This window comes from Microtus oregoni, unplaced genomic scaffold, assembly GCF_018167655.1.
Source record: "Microtus oregoni isolate MIOR12 unplaced genomic scaffold, Mior012 000041F_ref0000270, whole genome shotgun sequence".
NCBI lineage: Eukaryota > Metazoa > Chordata > Mammalia > Rodentia > Cricetidae > Microtus > Microtus oregoni.
In genome coordinates this window covers 10,581,945-10,595,000 of record NW_024543208.1, presented here as the reverse complement: position 1 = coordinate 10,595,000, position 13,056 = coordinate 10,581,945, and the positions used below count along the sequence as shown (strand labels likewise).

The following is a 13,056-nucleotide window of genomic DNA, read 5'->3' as shown; positions in this document are numbered from 1 at the left end:
TTGTTATGCTTGTAGCTCTGAAGGGGAGGGGAACGTTAAGGTGACATAGGACTTCACAGCATCTCCGCTTTCTAGCTGTCTCCATGGAATTACAGAAGGACAATGTGACTCTCTGTTGTCTTCTCTGTTCTACGTTATCTTACCTACAAAGAAGAAAATTGAAACAGAAACTCTGCTTAACCAACGTTGGAGAATAAGGACACTCCAGGATTTTAACCATAGCTGAGATGTGCATTGATAGCTAGCCATCATGGACCCTGGAGCAATGAAAGGAAACTGCCACATTCTTTTCTATCTCTGTCTCTCTTTTGAGGAGTTTGAGACGAGAAAACTGAAGAGATGAGCCAAAGATATTAGTTATAATGGGGTGAAACCTTAGTCCATTCAACCCCAGTAGCACCAACCCCTCCTTTGCAAGCCTATGTCACAAGGGCCGACCATTAGAACCACACGACACAGAAGGTGAATTTATATAAACATTAAAAAGTGGTATTTGCAGAGTCCACACGCATCCATCTTTTATATATTATATTATAAGAGATTATTATGGGAGCATGCTTCGTAAAAAGCTCTCTATAGATGCTATTACCCTGCGCCATAGCTTTGGAAAGTGGGCTAAAGAAACCGTGAGTTTGCACAACACTACATGTTAACATGAGTTATAATATATCAGGGGCCCCATGTTAACTATTGGAGAACCTATTCAGCTCCTTTAAGGTTAATATACTCAGCATTTGTGCCAGGTGTAATGTCTAATTAAAATGATGGACAGGCACAGAATTCCTCTGGGCACAGAGAGGAGATGGCACAAAGAAGAAGCACCCGTGCCATATTGGTTTGGAAAATCAATAAGAGAAATGTATTTTATCACCGGTTATCTGTGCTGTGCATTTGCCATTCTGTGGCTCATTTGGAAGTGTGCCAACTGACTGACAAGGAGGTTCAGCAGTGACTCATTTCTCAGCATGTTAGGATGCTGTGTTATGAGGAGGCTCAGAAGTAGCTCACTGTGCCTCTGGAAAGATGGAGGGGAAAGGACACCTGGCAAAAGGAAGCAGAGAAACCTTGGGTTTCGGCTTTGAATCAGTGAAACTGGGAGTTGAGCAGTAAAAGAAAAAAAGCCACCAACATCAGGACAGAGAAATCTTAATCCACATTTTAGTTGTGGCACTAAATACAATCTTAAAATTGAGAAGCCATTTTCAGTCTTCAGCTGCAATATCAGAAGATGCACAATATTGTATCACTATCTGCCTTGCCACTGTGTCATATAACATTAAATGGAAGAAATTTTAATGTGCAAATATTATGAAGTAGCAAATACATTTAAAATAAATTTTTAATTAAATACCTATGTCTCAATTTGTACCTCTGTTTATATTTGTATGTATTAATTCATTTAATTTTTAAACACTATTCAGAGTGTGTGTGTGTGTGTGTGTGTGTGTGTGTGTGTGTGTATGCACATATGTGGAGATCAGAGGATGAGTTGCAGTAGTCTGTTGTTTCCTCTATGTGAATTTCAGGGATAGAACACAGAGATAGCAGCAAGAATTTTTACCTGGACATCCATCTTCCTGGCTTTCATTCATTCATTTATTGTATTTTTGTGATCTTTACTGCATGCTATGCACTGATCTAATCATAGACAATTTAGTTTTCCAAGAAAGTGAACTGTCTTCAAGTAGAAAAAATAGTTTACATAATCTATATTACTTAGGTATGTAAATAAATTTCATATCAAACCTTTTATTAGGAAAATCATCTCTAAGAAAACTACCTGGAATATGGTTTACATAAAATTCCACAGTTGTTTGGAAGTGCAGCTAGAATAGTGCACGTTTCTAGCATCTGCAAAACCCTAGGTTTTGTGAAAACAGCAAAATGAAAAGTTAATCAGCCCAGGTAATTAAGACTTATGCAAGAGAAGACAACTATGAAATTGTTTCAAGAAGCAAATAAGTAATAACTACAGAAAGCATATCTACATATCAGGTTTAAAATGTTATGTTGAACATATTAGGCCAAATGCAACAACAGAAAGACTCATATTTAAAATAAAGAGTGATTGATGGCTGAAAACTGCAAGTGATCTCAGATAATACTGATGACACAATGACACCTTTCGAGGATTCTTTTGGCCTCAGCTCTTGGGTTGTAGACATAGCTCTGAGAGTTTTACTGCTTCAATTGTACTCCCGTTGTATCACCACCACTTCCCCACATTTCTTTCCCTCTCTGGCCAATCCTTTTCATTTCTCAAAGTGAGCATCAGTCACTGAACTTCATTTATTCCACAACTCCTTCCTCCTCCTTTCCATAATTATTACCTCAGCATACCCTAAGAGACATCTTACTTTCATGATTCTCTCTCTCTCTCTCTGTCTCTCTCTCTCTGTCTCTCTCTCTCTCTCAGAACAGCCATGATAACTGCACCATATTCCTATCAGGATAAAAATTTTTGAATGTGAAAATATAGAGCAGCATAAATTTAAGATAAGTATTTAAGTACATATTTACATATCAATTTATAACTTAATCTATATTTTTATGTATTAATTCATTTAAAGTTTTATGATTTATTATACATATATGCACATGTGAAGTGTTTTCATATATGGATGCATAGATGTTGCAGCTCTGTCCATCAGATATTACTTCTGGGACAAATGCTCAGTTGATTAACCTTTAATTATTGAATAGGTACTGAAAAATGACTAGGGGGACTTATATCTAAATGCTACTTGAGAAAAAAATTGAATTATCTTTCTTTTGATGCCTGACTGAACTTACTATAATGATCCTCAGATGCTCCTATGTTCCTGTGGATGTCATGATTTCATTTTTCTTCATGGCTGAATAAAATTTAGTTTTGTGTGTGTTCCATATTTTTATCCATTAAACCATTGATAGATGCACAGGCTAGCTACATTTATCAGCTAGTGTGAATATTGTAGTGATAAACATGCACACTTAGGATCCTCCCTGTATATATCCATGGTGGTATAGTAGGGTCACATAGTTGTTCAATTTTTGATTTTTTGAGAAACCTCCATAAGAAATTTGAGATTTGTTTTATCTGTTTACATACTCGCTAATAGTGTATAAGGAAGAGTACCTATTTCTCCACATCTTTGCCAACCACTCAAACTCAGTGCTATGTAATCTCTAAGCAGTGTTCATTTACATTTTTCTGCAGCTAAGGATGTTGAACCCTTTTGTATTATTTATTGCCCGTGCATTTACCCTTTTCAACAGAGATTAGTCCATTAGCCCATTTTCCGCTCATGTTACTTATGTTACTGTCTCATTTTTGCAGTTATGTGTGTGTGTGTTTTTGTGTGTATGTGTGTTCTAGATATGAATCCCTTATCTTATGTAGAGTTAGCAAAGGATTAACCATTCTGTAGGCTGTCTCATTATTCTGATGATTGTTTCTCTTGCAGTTCAGAGGAGTAAACTTTTATGTAATTCCATTTCTCAGTTCTTGGGATTACTTCCTGCACCACTGTAATACTCTGCAGAAAGTTCTTACCAATGCCTATGTCCTGAAATTTCACTTATGCTTACCTCTTGCAGCTGCACTGCCAAATTATTATGTTCTGCTTGGCTCCTTTTCCTTGATTCACATTTTTGTTCACAATTTTCTTGCTTCCATCTTTGTGAATTTCTGATATTTTTCTTTTATCCTGTCTTTGGGTAGAATCTTTCTAATTATTCTGATCTTTCTAATAGCCAAAGTATCACAGAGGTAGCTTCTAGTTTGCCATCTGTCTTACAAGTTGATTCTAGAAATATTAAGAGAGAAATGAAACAGATGCATCAATAATAGTTAGCCAGGTACTCATTTAACACCCAATGTTGGAAATGGTTGATTGCTTTCTTGGTACAGAAGATTAGTAAATAAACCTTGGAAACATCTTGATGTTTTTATCATTTCTTCCAAAATACTGAAAAATGAAAAAAAAAGTGGAATGGTTTGAAATTTCAGTTCACAACTCACCGAAAATATTTTTGTCAACCACCAATGAGTTGTGCGCTACAAACTGAAGGATAAGTACAAGCTTTGTGGGAGCCAATTCTCTGGTCTCAACTGGAATACTGTTTTGTGGGAGATTATTGTATTGTGGCATTAGCCATTTTACTGTAAAGGAATCATCCAGTTGTACATCTTACTGAGTTTATTTCTGTATAATTTGCATTAATCATTAGTATATTGACCAGGAAACTATTATTTCACATTTATTTTGTATCAGTTTTTTTTCCTGGAGAATATGAAAACTATTAAAAATCAATCAGGAAGATGGGATTATGAGTTCCCAGAAAATTTTAAAATATCATATAATAGACTATAATGTTAATAGTTTATCTTTTAATCTGAGATAGATTTAACTGTGACACTATATTACAAGGAAGCTATAACATAAGACCATAAACTGAGAACTTATAACCAATGATAATTTATTTCTCACATTCTGAGAATTGAGAATGCAAAATCAAGAAGTCAACAGATTCAGGATCTCCTGAGAGCCAGCTTCTGGCCTTATAGATAGCAAGTTGTGAGTTCTTCACACTGAAGAAAAGTCATGGGTTCCTTCTCTGCTATTTTTATAATGTCATTAATTCCCTTCATGGAAAACTCCCTTCTCCTAACCTACTCACTCCCCAAATGCTCCACTTCACAATATCCTAACTGTGAGAGTAACAAATCAACACATGGTTCACAAATACACATACACATACATACATATATTCATGCATTCATATACCAAAACTGTGTGAAAGAATGATTAAAAAGCAAATGCTAATTCAAAGGAAGCATGTTATTAGTCTTAAGTGGAAGGAAATGAAGGAGTAGGCAAGAGATAAGAGACAGCATATCTAACAGTTCAGAATTTTCATCTTCTTTAAGTAGAAGTAAAACTACACAATAGGAAAAAACAAATTATTTAAAAATACTTTCCTGTGATGGTGATATTTAGAAAAAGATGAGGAAACCAACATAGTTGTAAAATAGGGAAAAAAATAGTTCCCTAACTAAAGGGTGAAAGCAAACTAGAACATACCATGCACCTGATGAACTTAAATGCACACACACACACACACACACACACACACACACATTTACTAGAGACATGATTTAAATAACAGATTCAGACAATGCCAGTGTAGGTGGTACAATTTAAATACTATTACAGTGAATTTACTCAAGTCTGTACACATTATGCATTTTCTATGAATGCATGGTGAAGGTGGTAACCACTGCTGTTGGAAATGTCATTACAACTGACTAATTTTTTAAACACCTAAGCATATGCCTCACTTTATCTTCAAAAAACTCTTTGATTTATTTTATTTGTTTGAGTATTTTGTCTGCATGAACCCATCAGTGCTTATGGAGACCATAAAAAGACATCAAATTCCCTGGATGTGGAGTTATATACAGTTGTAAAACACAATGGGAGTACAGGGACGAGAACCCAATTACTCAGCAAGAGCAAGAAGGGCACCTAACAGAGACACCTCTTTAGCCCCTCTCTATATTTAATAATCTAATTACTTAATATCTTCTCATTAGAATTTAAGAAATAAAATGGAATAAAATACAGGAATATTGGAAATGAAGTAAACAAAAGGAGGGAAAGGTTTGTTAACAAAGAAAACACTGAAATTAAGAGATGAGCTTTGTAAAGTGCCTATTGTGTCTCAGCCAAAGACAGAAAGGCTTTTTTCTTGTTATCTAAATCAATTCTCAGCATCTTCACCTGGTGGGCATTGCTCACTTTATAGATGAAGTTGCATTACGGCATGTGTCTAGAACATTCTCAGTGGCAGTGACTACCAGAAAGTTCATTATCTAAATTACTAAATTATTCTGCTTACCTTAACTTCTTAACTTCTCTATGAGAAATAAAGAAAAAGTCATTGTAACTATTCTCTCTCCCCCACTCTCTCTCTCTTAGGAACAATTTTAATTAGGTTTTACTTTAAATTCTACACTGACTTGGTTCCCAGACCTGCTTATAGTACTTGAGAGGTATTCCTTTGTTTGAACTTATTCATCATAATTTTTCCATAGAAATATTTTGCTTTCTTAAATCCATGCCAACACCTACTTTAGTCAAAAAGAAACAGCATTGCAGATAAAATACAGTGACATATTTATAAGGAAAAGCAACAACGAAATTAGAATTTCTCCAAATTTCTGAACAATGGGGCTTGAAATCACAAGGTAAAAGAGAAACATAGTCCATATTGTGTGCCAGTTAAGACATGTGGTCCAGTGCACAAACTTATCAGAGAAGGAAGGCGCCATCACTATCAAACAGTGGCTAACTACTTTTTTACCATGCAGTAGTCTGATCAAGAACTTTCATGACATTACTTGTGCTTCAGTTATAAAAGTAGAGTAAATCACACTTTATTCAGCCTGTGTTTGAGCTTCTGAGAAAGCTAAATGAAACAAAGGACACATGAGGAAGACTTGCAAATCCTGAATTTTACCACCTGACTGCTCCCATGTCCTAAAAGAAAAAAAAAAAAGGAAAAGTATTAAAATGGCAAGGTACATACATTCACTGCCTTCCAACTTTGATCAGACAAGATTAATAATGATGACAGTACATTAAAATAAATATGTACTGCCACATTTAGGAAATGTGACTAAAGCAATGATTAACACTAACAGGTATATCATAGATGGCTTCTGGTAAAATTGATCATATTGATCATTTTAATGTTTAAGGCGAATGACAAATGAGAATTGCAGTGATTAGAGTGATTCAAGTCTAGAATCAAAGAAAGACCCAAAGTATGTGGACTCTCCCAAGATTAGCAAAGGCTCCCCATTGGACAATGTGCCATGCTGTATGGATCACATTAGGAAAGGAATACTTTGTAGCAATTTGCAAAGGTGAAATTAGGCTGAAATCAGTGAGCCACCGACTTTTGTTCTAGGGTTACACTGCTCCTGGGAACTACTAATAAGATCCATCGTTAGGAAGATCATGGTCAGGTCTCCATTCTCTTATTACTGTGTCTCTACCACTGGAAACAATAGCCTCATTTCCCATCGAGCTGTGACTGAAGCAAATTCAGGGTCAGTGAACAGAGAAGAAGCCACCTTTTGGCTAACTATGCATTCCTTTTGGCTAATGCTTCAAAGCAAATGACATGAAAAATCCCCTGTTATGATGATCAGCAGATTTTTCCATTTGTAGTTGATGTCCCCATGCATGGATAGCAGGGCCATTCTTTATTTATGCTCAACCAAGTTTCTGCAAATATAGAAATCGACTAATTATCTACAGATTTTCATTTTTTATCTCCATAGAATTTTAATGAAGGAGAATTTCCATTTACTCATTCATATCTGTGAAGAGGGAACACATTCTCCCTTTGGTGATTTTTCTGTCTCACTACAGTTCTCAGGCCTTATAGTATTGGAAGGAAAGAAACTCCCTCTGGTCATTTTCTTACCACTCACCCATCCTATCTACTGCCATTCTTATCATTCACTTCATAAATAGGACTTTCATTCTGAATTGTAAGACTGAAATATGATAGTTTTGTTGTTTTATACATATGTGTGTATTTTCTGCATAGCATGATTCTATGTGAAGATATAGCTTAGTTGAATTGGTTTGTACTCCATATAAAGTAATAAAATCAAATCAACAAATATTGGTTAAGGGAAAATATACAAGGCAGTAAGCTTGACAAAATGGCCCTTTACTAATTTTTGGCATGAAGTCTACAAACCCTAGAAGTATTTAGCACAAGTGTGCAACTTCTGTGCTGTAAAACAGGAATCGTCATTACCAGTGAAAGAGCTCATTAGTGCATCAAAATGTCTCCAGAATCTGGCCCTTTCTTCATTCCAAATGCTGCAAACTTGATTTAGACTATCTTATGTTTCTTTCAGAATATGCCCCCCCCCCCCCGTCTCTCTTCCTCAGACCATTAGCGCTCTTGCAATGTATCCTTTCCAAAGTGGCCAATTACTTAAAGCATAGAACTTCCGAAGTTTATGATGAATTTTCATTTCAATAAAACCATCAGAAGTTGAAATGGCTTAATTAACTTATACACCATATTCAAATATCTGTCATACATCTACAGAAAAACAAAAGTTTAACAATCCAATATGCCAGAGGGAATAGTTTGTCTGTTCTTGTGCTCATATGTCTAGCTAACTGGAAACTGTGGTTCACTTCTGCCAGCATGATGACAGAAAATGGCTCCACTGACTGGTGACCTGGGAAAACATCATCATTAAAGGAAAGTATACTTTCTATGGCATGTGTGTTGTGTTTTCACCATTGTAAAATCAGAGTTGAGTTATCAGAAATTGGGGACTGACTATACACATGTTATTTCTCTCTCTTCTCATACAAAAATAGCTCAATGCCTTGCCTTATTCTCCAGTGCATACTTATGGGATACATGTTCCCCATTTAAAGAGTAAACAATATTCTTGTGGACCACCCATGAAAATTTCAATTACTTCCATTATAGTATTACTCAAGCGTAGGTCTAGGAATAGTCTTGAAGCATTGTTTGTTCTCCTTTCTCCCCAAAAATCAACTAATTTATGAAACTCAAGCAGCATAGTGAAACCAAAAGGCAAAACAAACATCAATACAACAGCTATTTCTTTTGAATTGTGTTTTGAATATAGAATTCATAGATGGATGTATTTATATGACAAATTCTATTTCATAATACAGTTATTTTTAAAAAGAACTTTAGTGTGATAGAATGAATCATTCTGCTATTGTGAGGTTTGCTTTTTAATACCTCAATAATATATTATTTGAAATATTTCAATGGATTAACTAAATATTTATATTCACTATCAAAATGTAAAATAATACTTAGGGAAAGGATCCCTGTCACACTTGTATGATCTGCTATGATGTAAAGATTAATATTCTAGCAAGATTTCCATGATGAAATTTTGACCTTTTAAGATAATGGTGAAGGAGTGAGACAGTTGAGAAGTACCTAAGTCATGAGGAACTAGTCCTCACAATGGGAATTGGACCCTTATAGAAAGAGGCATAAGTGGGGAGGTTAAGGTTAAGGAGATGGAACAGTCCCTAAATTTCATTTTCAGTAAGAGTGGGGACATGAGTTCAATTCTCAGGTTAAGGTTAAGGAGATGGAACAGTCCCTAAATTTCATTTTCAGTAAGAGTGGGGACATGAGTTCAATCCTCAGAGACCATGTAAAGGAGGTAGATGTGGTGGTACTTGCTCACAATCCCCAAACTAGAGGGACAGACATATTTCTGGGACTCACTGGCTATCCAAACTAGACAAATCAGTAAGCATCTACCAATGAGAGAAATAATATCATAAAACAAGGAGACTTGTAACTGAAGAACTAAACTCAAGACTGTTTTAGCTTTTTATGTCATGTTTTATTTCAATGATATTTTCAGCAGGCCAGGCCTTAAATTTTTAAATTTTTTAAAAATTTTTTTAAATTTTAATTTTTTAAATTTTTTTTTAAAATTTTTTTTGAAGGGATATAAAGTAGAAAAAGATCCAAGAGAGAGGAAACTATGGGGTGGATTGGGAAGAGTGGACATGCATTCCTTCATTGGCACTGGAGCCTACGTCTTTGTGATTGCAGCACATGCAGAAGACCAGTGGAGACAATCAGCCTCAGGTCATTGATCAACTCTAGATTCTTGATCTTTTCATTTATAGCTAACAATTGTTGGACTGCAGCCTATGAGTCATTCCAATAAATTCCCATATATATGGATAAAGAGATTCATTCCATAAGTTCTGTGACTGTTGAGAACTCTGACTAATACAATACTCAGTTTCAGAACACTAATAATATAACCATACAATGGTTAAATCACATATCATGTTTACAGGAAAGGGCCTTTAAATATTTCTATCTTTATTAAAAGTCTATCACCATAACTACAGTAGGAGACCAGCTTTGACAGTAATACCATTTACCAAGTAGAAGCTTGCGGATTAGAAAAGTTAGTAAAGAGTAGAAAGATGCAAGTGAAAATAATAAAACAGAAATATTGGATAGTAATAGAAGGGAGTCCCAGTGAATACTGAAATCGCCCATGTTTAATTTCCATTTACTTAAAATACTATAACTCCAAAAGATAGGAGTAAGAGCAAAAGCTGCATTAACATGATACAAGGAAGTGAAGGTTGAAGGCTACATCTAAGTTAAACATTCTGTTGCTAGAACAAGACAAGTAACACTCAAGCTTTAGACCAAAACATTCTGTAGGAAAACCACTCCCTTGGTAGAATCCATAGTTGTCTCCCTAAGGAAGTATGAACTTAGTTGGATCCTTAAACTTTTGTTTGGGGTAGAAACAGATCTACTTCTCTATACCTGAAATACAATGGCTGGATATTAGGCACACCTGTTGACAATAACCTTGAGCAAGCAGAACTCTCTGACCTAAATCTAATTGAGACCTTTGAGATAGAAGCAGACAATAACCTTGAAGGAGTAGAACTAAGTTCCAACTCTCTGACCTTTGGTCAGGGTGGAATGGCAACAACTTCAAGCAAGCTGAAAGTTTCTGACCTTCAGACAAGGTCATATATGAGAACTCTTTATGCCATCTGAAACTAGTGGATCCTCTAAAATTGCTCTAATAGAAAAGAGAATAAGGCATTTCCATCCACTCACCTTTGTTCTTCTTCAATGCTAACCCCTGGAGTGACATAGCGCAATTAATTGAGTATCTATGGAAACAATTTCAATTCTTCACTGGCAAATTAAAAATAATGCTAAGCAACCAATAATGCTGTTATAAAGATAAACTGTGATGAGATAATGATTTTGAGCACATTTTAATTCCTAAACCCTGTTCCCCAGCACTTGACATATGAAAAAAAAAATGTAAGAAATGGCCGTCGCCCAAAGATTTTCTTTTTTTTCTTTCTTTTTTCTTTTCTTTTTTTTTTATTGAGAAAAGGAAAAAAAAGTTTCCTCCTCCTCCCAGCCTCCCATTTCCCTCCCCCTCCTCCCACCCTTCTCCCTGTCCCCCCACTCCTCTCCCCTTCCCTCTCCAGTCCAAAGAGCAGTCAGGGTTCCCTGCCCTGTGGAAAGTCCAAGGTCCTCCCCCCTCTGTCCATGTCTAGGAAGGTGAACATCCAAACTGGCTAGGCTCCCACAAAGCCAGAACATTAAGTAGGATTAAAACCCCGTGCCATTGTCCTTGGCTTCTCATCAGCCCTCATTGTTCGCCATGTTCAGAGAGTCCGGTTTTATCCCAGGCTTTTTCAGTCATAGTCCAGCTGGCCTTGGTGAGCTCCCAATAGATCAGCCCCACTGTCTCAGTGGGTGGGTGCACCCCTCGTGGTCCTGACTTCCTTGCTCATCTTCTCCCTCCTTCCGCTCCTCATTGGGACCTTGGGAGCTCAGTCCAGTGCTCCAGTGTGGGTCTCTGTCTCTATCTCCATCCATCACCAGATGAAGGTTCTATGGTGATATGCAAGATATTCGTCAGTATTGGTATAGGATAGGGTCGTTTTTAAGATATCATCTTACACCTGTCAGAATGGCTAAAATCAAAAACACCAATGATAGCCTTTGCTGGAGAGGCTGTGGAGGAAGGGGTACACTCATCCATTGCTGGTGGGAATGCAATCTTGTGCAACCACATTGGAAATCAGTGTTTCGGTTTCTCAGGAAATTCGGGATCAACCTACCCCTGGACCCAGCAATACCACTCTTGGGAATGTACCCAAGAGACGCCCGATCATATGACAAAAGCATTTGTTCAACTATGTTCATAGCAGTATTATTTGTAATAGCCAGAACCTGGAAACAACCAAAGATTTTCTTAATAGCTGAAGTAGAATCTGAGACTGATTGGGTTGAGCCAAGTACAATTACTAGAACATACATTAGAAACACTAATGGCTTTTCTTGTAGCCTTTGGTTCAATAATAGCACCCCAAGTGCAACTATAAGACAAATCTTCTTTTAAAGTACCCCCGAAGCTAGTTGAATTAAATTTTTGAAATCCTCAACTTCAATTTCATCACCTTTGTTTTCCCATAATAAAAGAAGAATTTCCAAGTGTTTATATCTAAATTTATAAATTGTTGGGATAGTGTATGCCCATACTTGATGGGTGGGAATTCTGAGTGAGAATTATCATTAGAAATTAGTTTGAACTCATTATTGCTGTTCTCTAAGCAAGGGATATGCATGGTAGTGAGAAAGAAATTAAAATTGAGGAAAGAAAAGAAATAAAATTTCAGAAATTAAAATTTACTCATAAGCACTTTTGGTGATTTGAAAGAAAATGGCCCCTAAACAGGGTGGCAATACTGGAGAGGTGGTCTTGTTGGAGGAAGTGTGCCAGTGTGGGGGTGGGCTTTGAGGTCTGTTTTACTCAAGCTTTCCCCATTGTGACACTCAATCAACTTCTTTTTGCCTGCAAGGTCTGGAACTTTCAGCTATTCCTCCAGCATCATGTCTGCCTACATGCTACCATGGTCTCTGCTATGACGAGAAGGTACTGCACCTCTGAAACTGTAGGCAAGTCACTCCAATTAAGTAAATGTTTTCCTTATAAGAGTTGTCATGTTCATGGTGTTTCTTCATAGCAATAAAAACCCTAAGACAGTACTTAAGGACAATTATTATAGGTCTAGGGTGGTAACTCAGCAATAATGAATTTGTCACAGACACATGAAGACCTGAGTTCAGATAACAAGCATCAAGGAAAAATAAAATAAATCGAAACCAACCAATAAGCCAAAAAAAAAAAGAGGTACAATTTATGTACTTATAATCTCAACAATGAAACAGAAGACCCTTTGATATGCCCAACCTGGCCAGATATCCAGCCTATCCCAATTAGTGAAATCTTGGTTCAGTGGCAGGCCTGGTCTCAAAAACAAAATAGAATGTAATTATGTTAGTTAGTCACTAGAAATTGATTCTGGCCACCGTATGAACACATATAATGTCTGTGCATACAAACATTAATGCGTATGTGTGTGTGCACATCCCCCCACTCTTTTAAAATAATTACCCTTCTGTTGT

The 13,056-nt window shown here is 36.4% G+C and overlaps 1 protein-coding gene across 1 annotated transcript in view; it reads right to left on the bottom strand.

Moving 5' to 3' along the window:
• The window catches only part of LOC121433792 (E3 ubiquitin-protein ligase RNF138-like), a 96,600-nt gene that overhangs the window by 82,600 nt on the left and 944 nt on the right, over window positions 1-13,056 (bottom strand). The gene's annotated exons all lie outside the window — the stretch shown is intronic.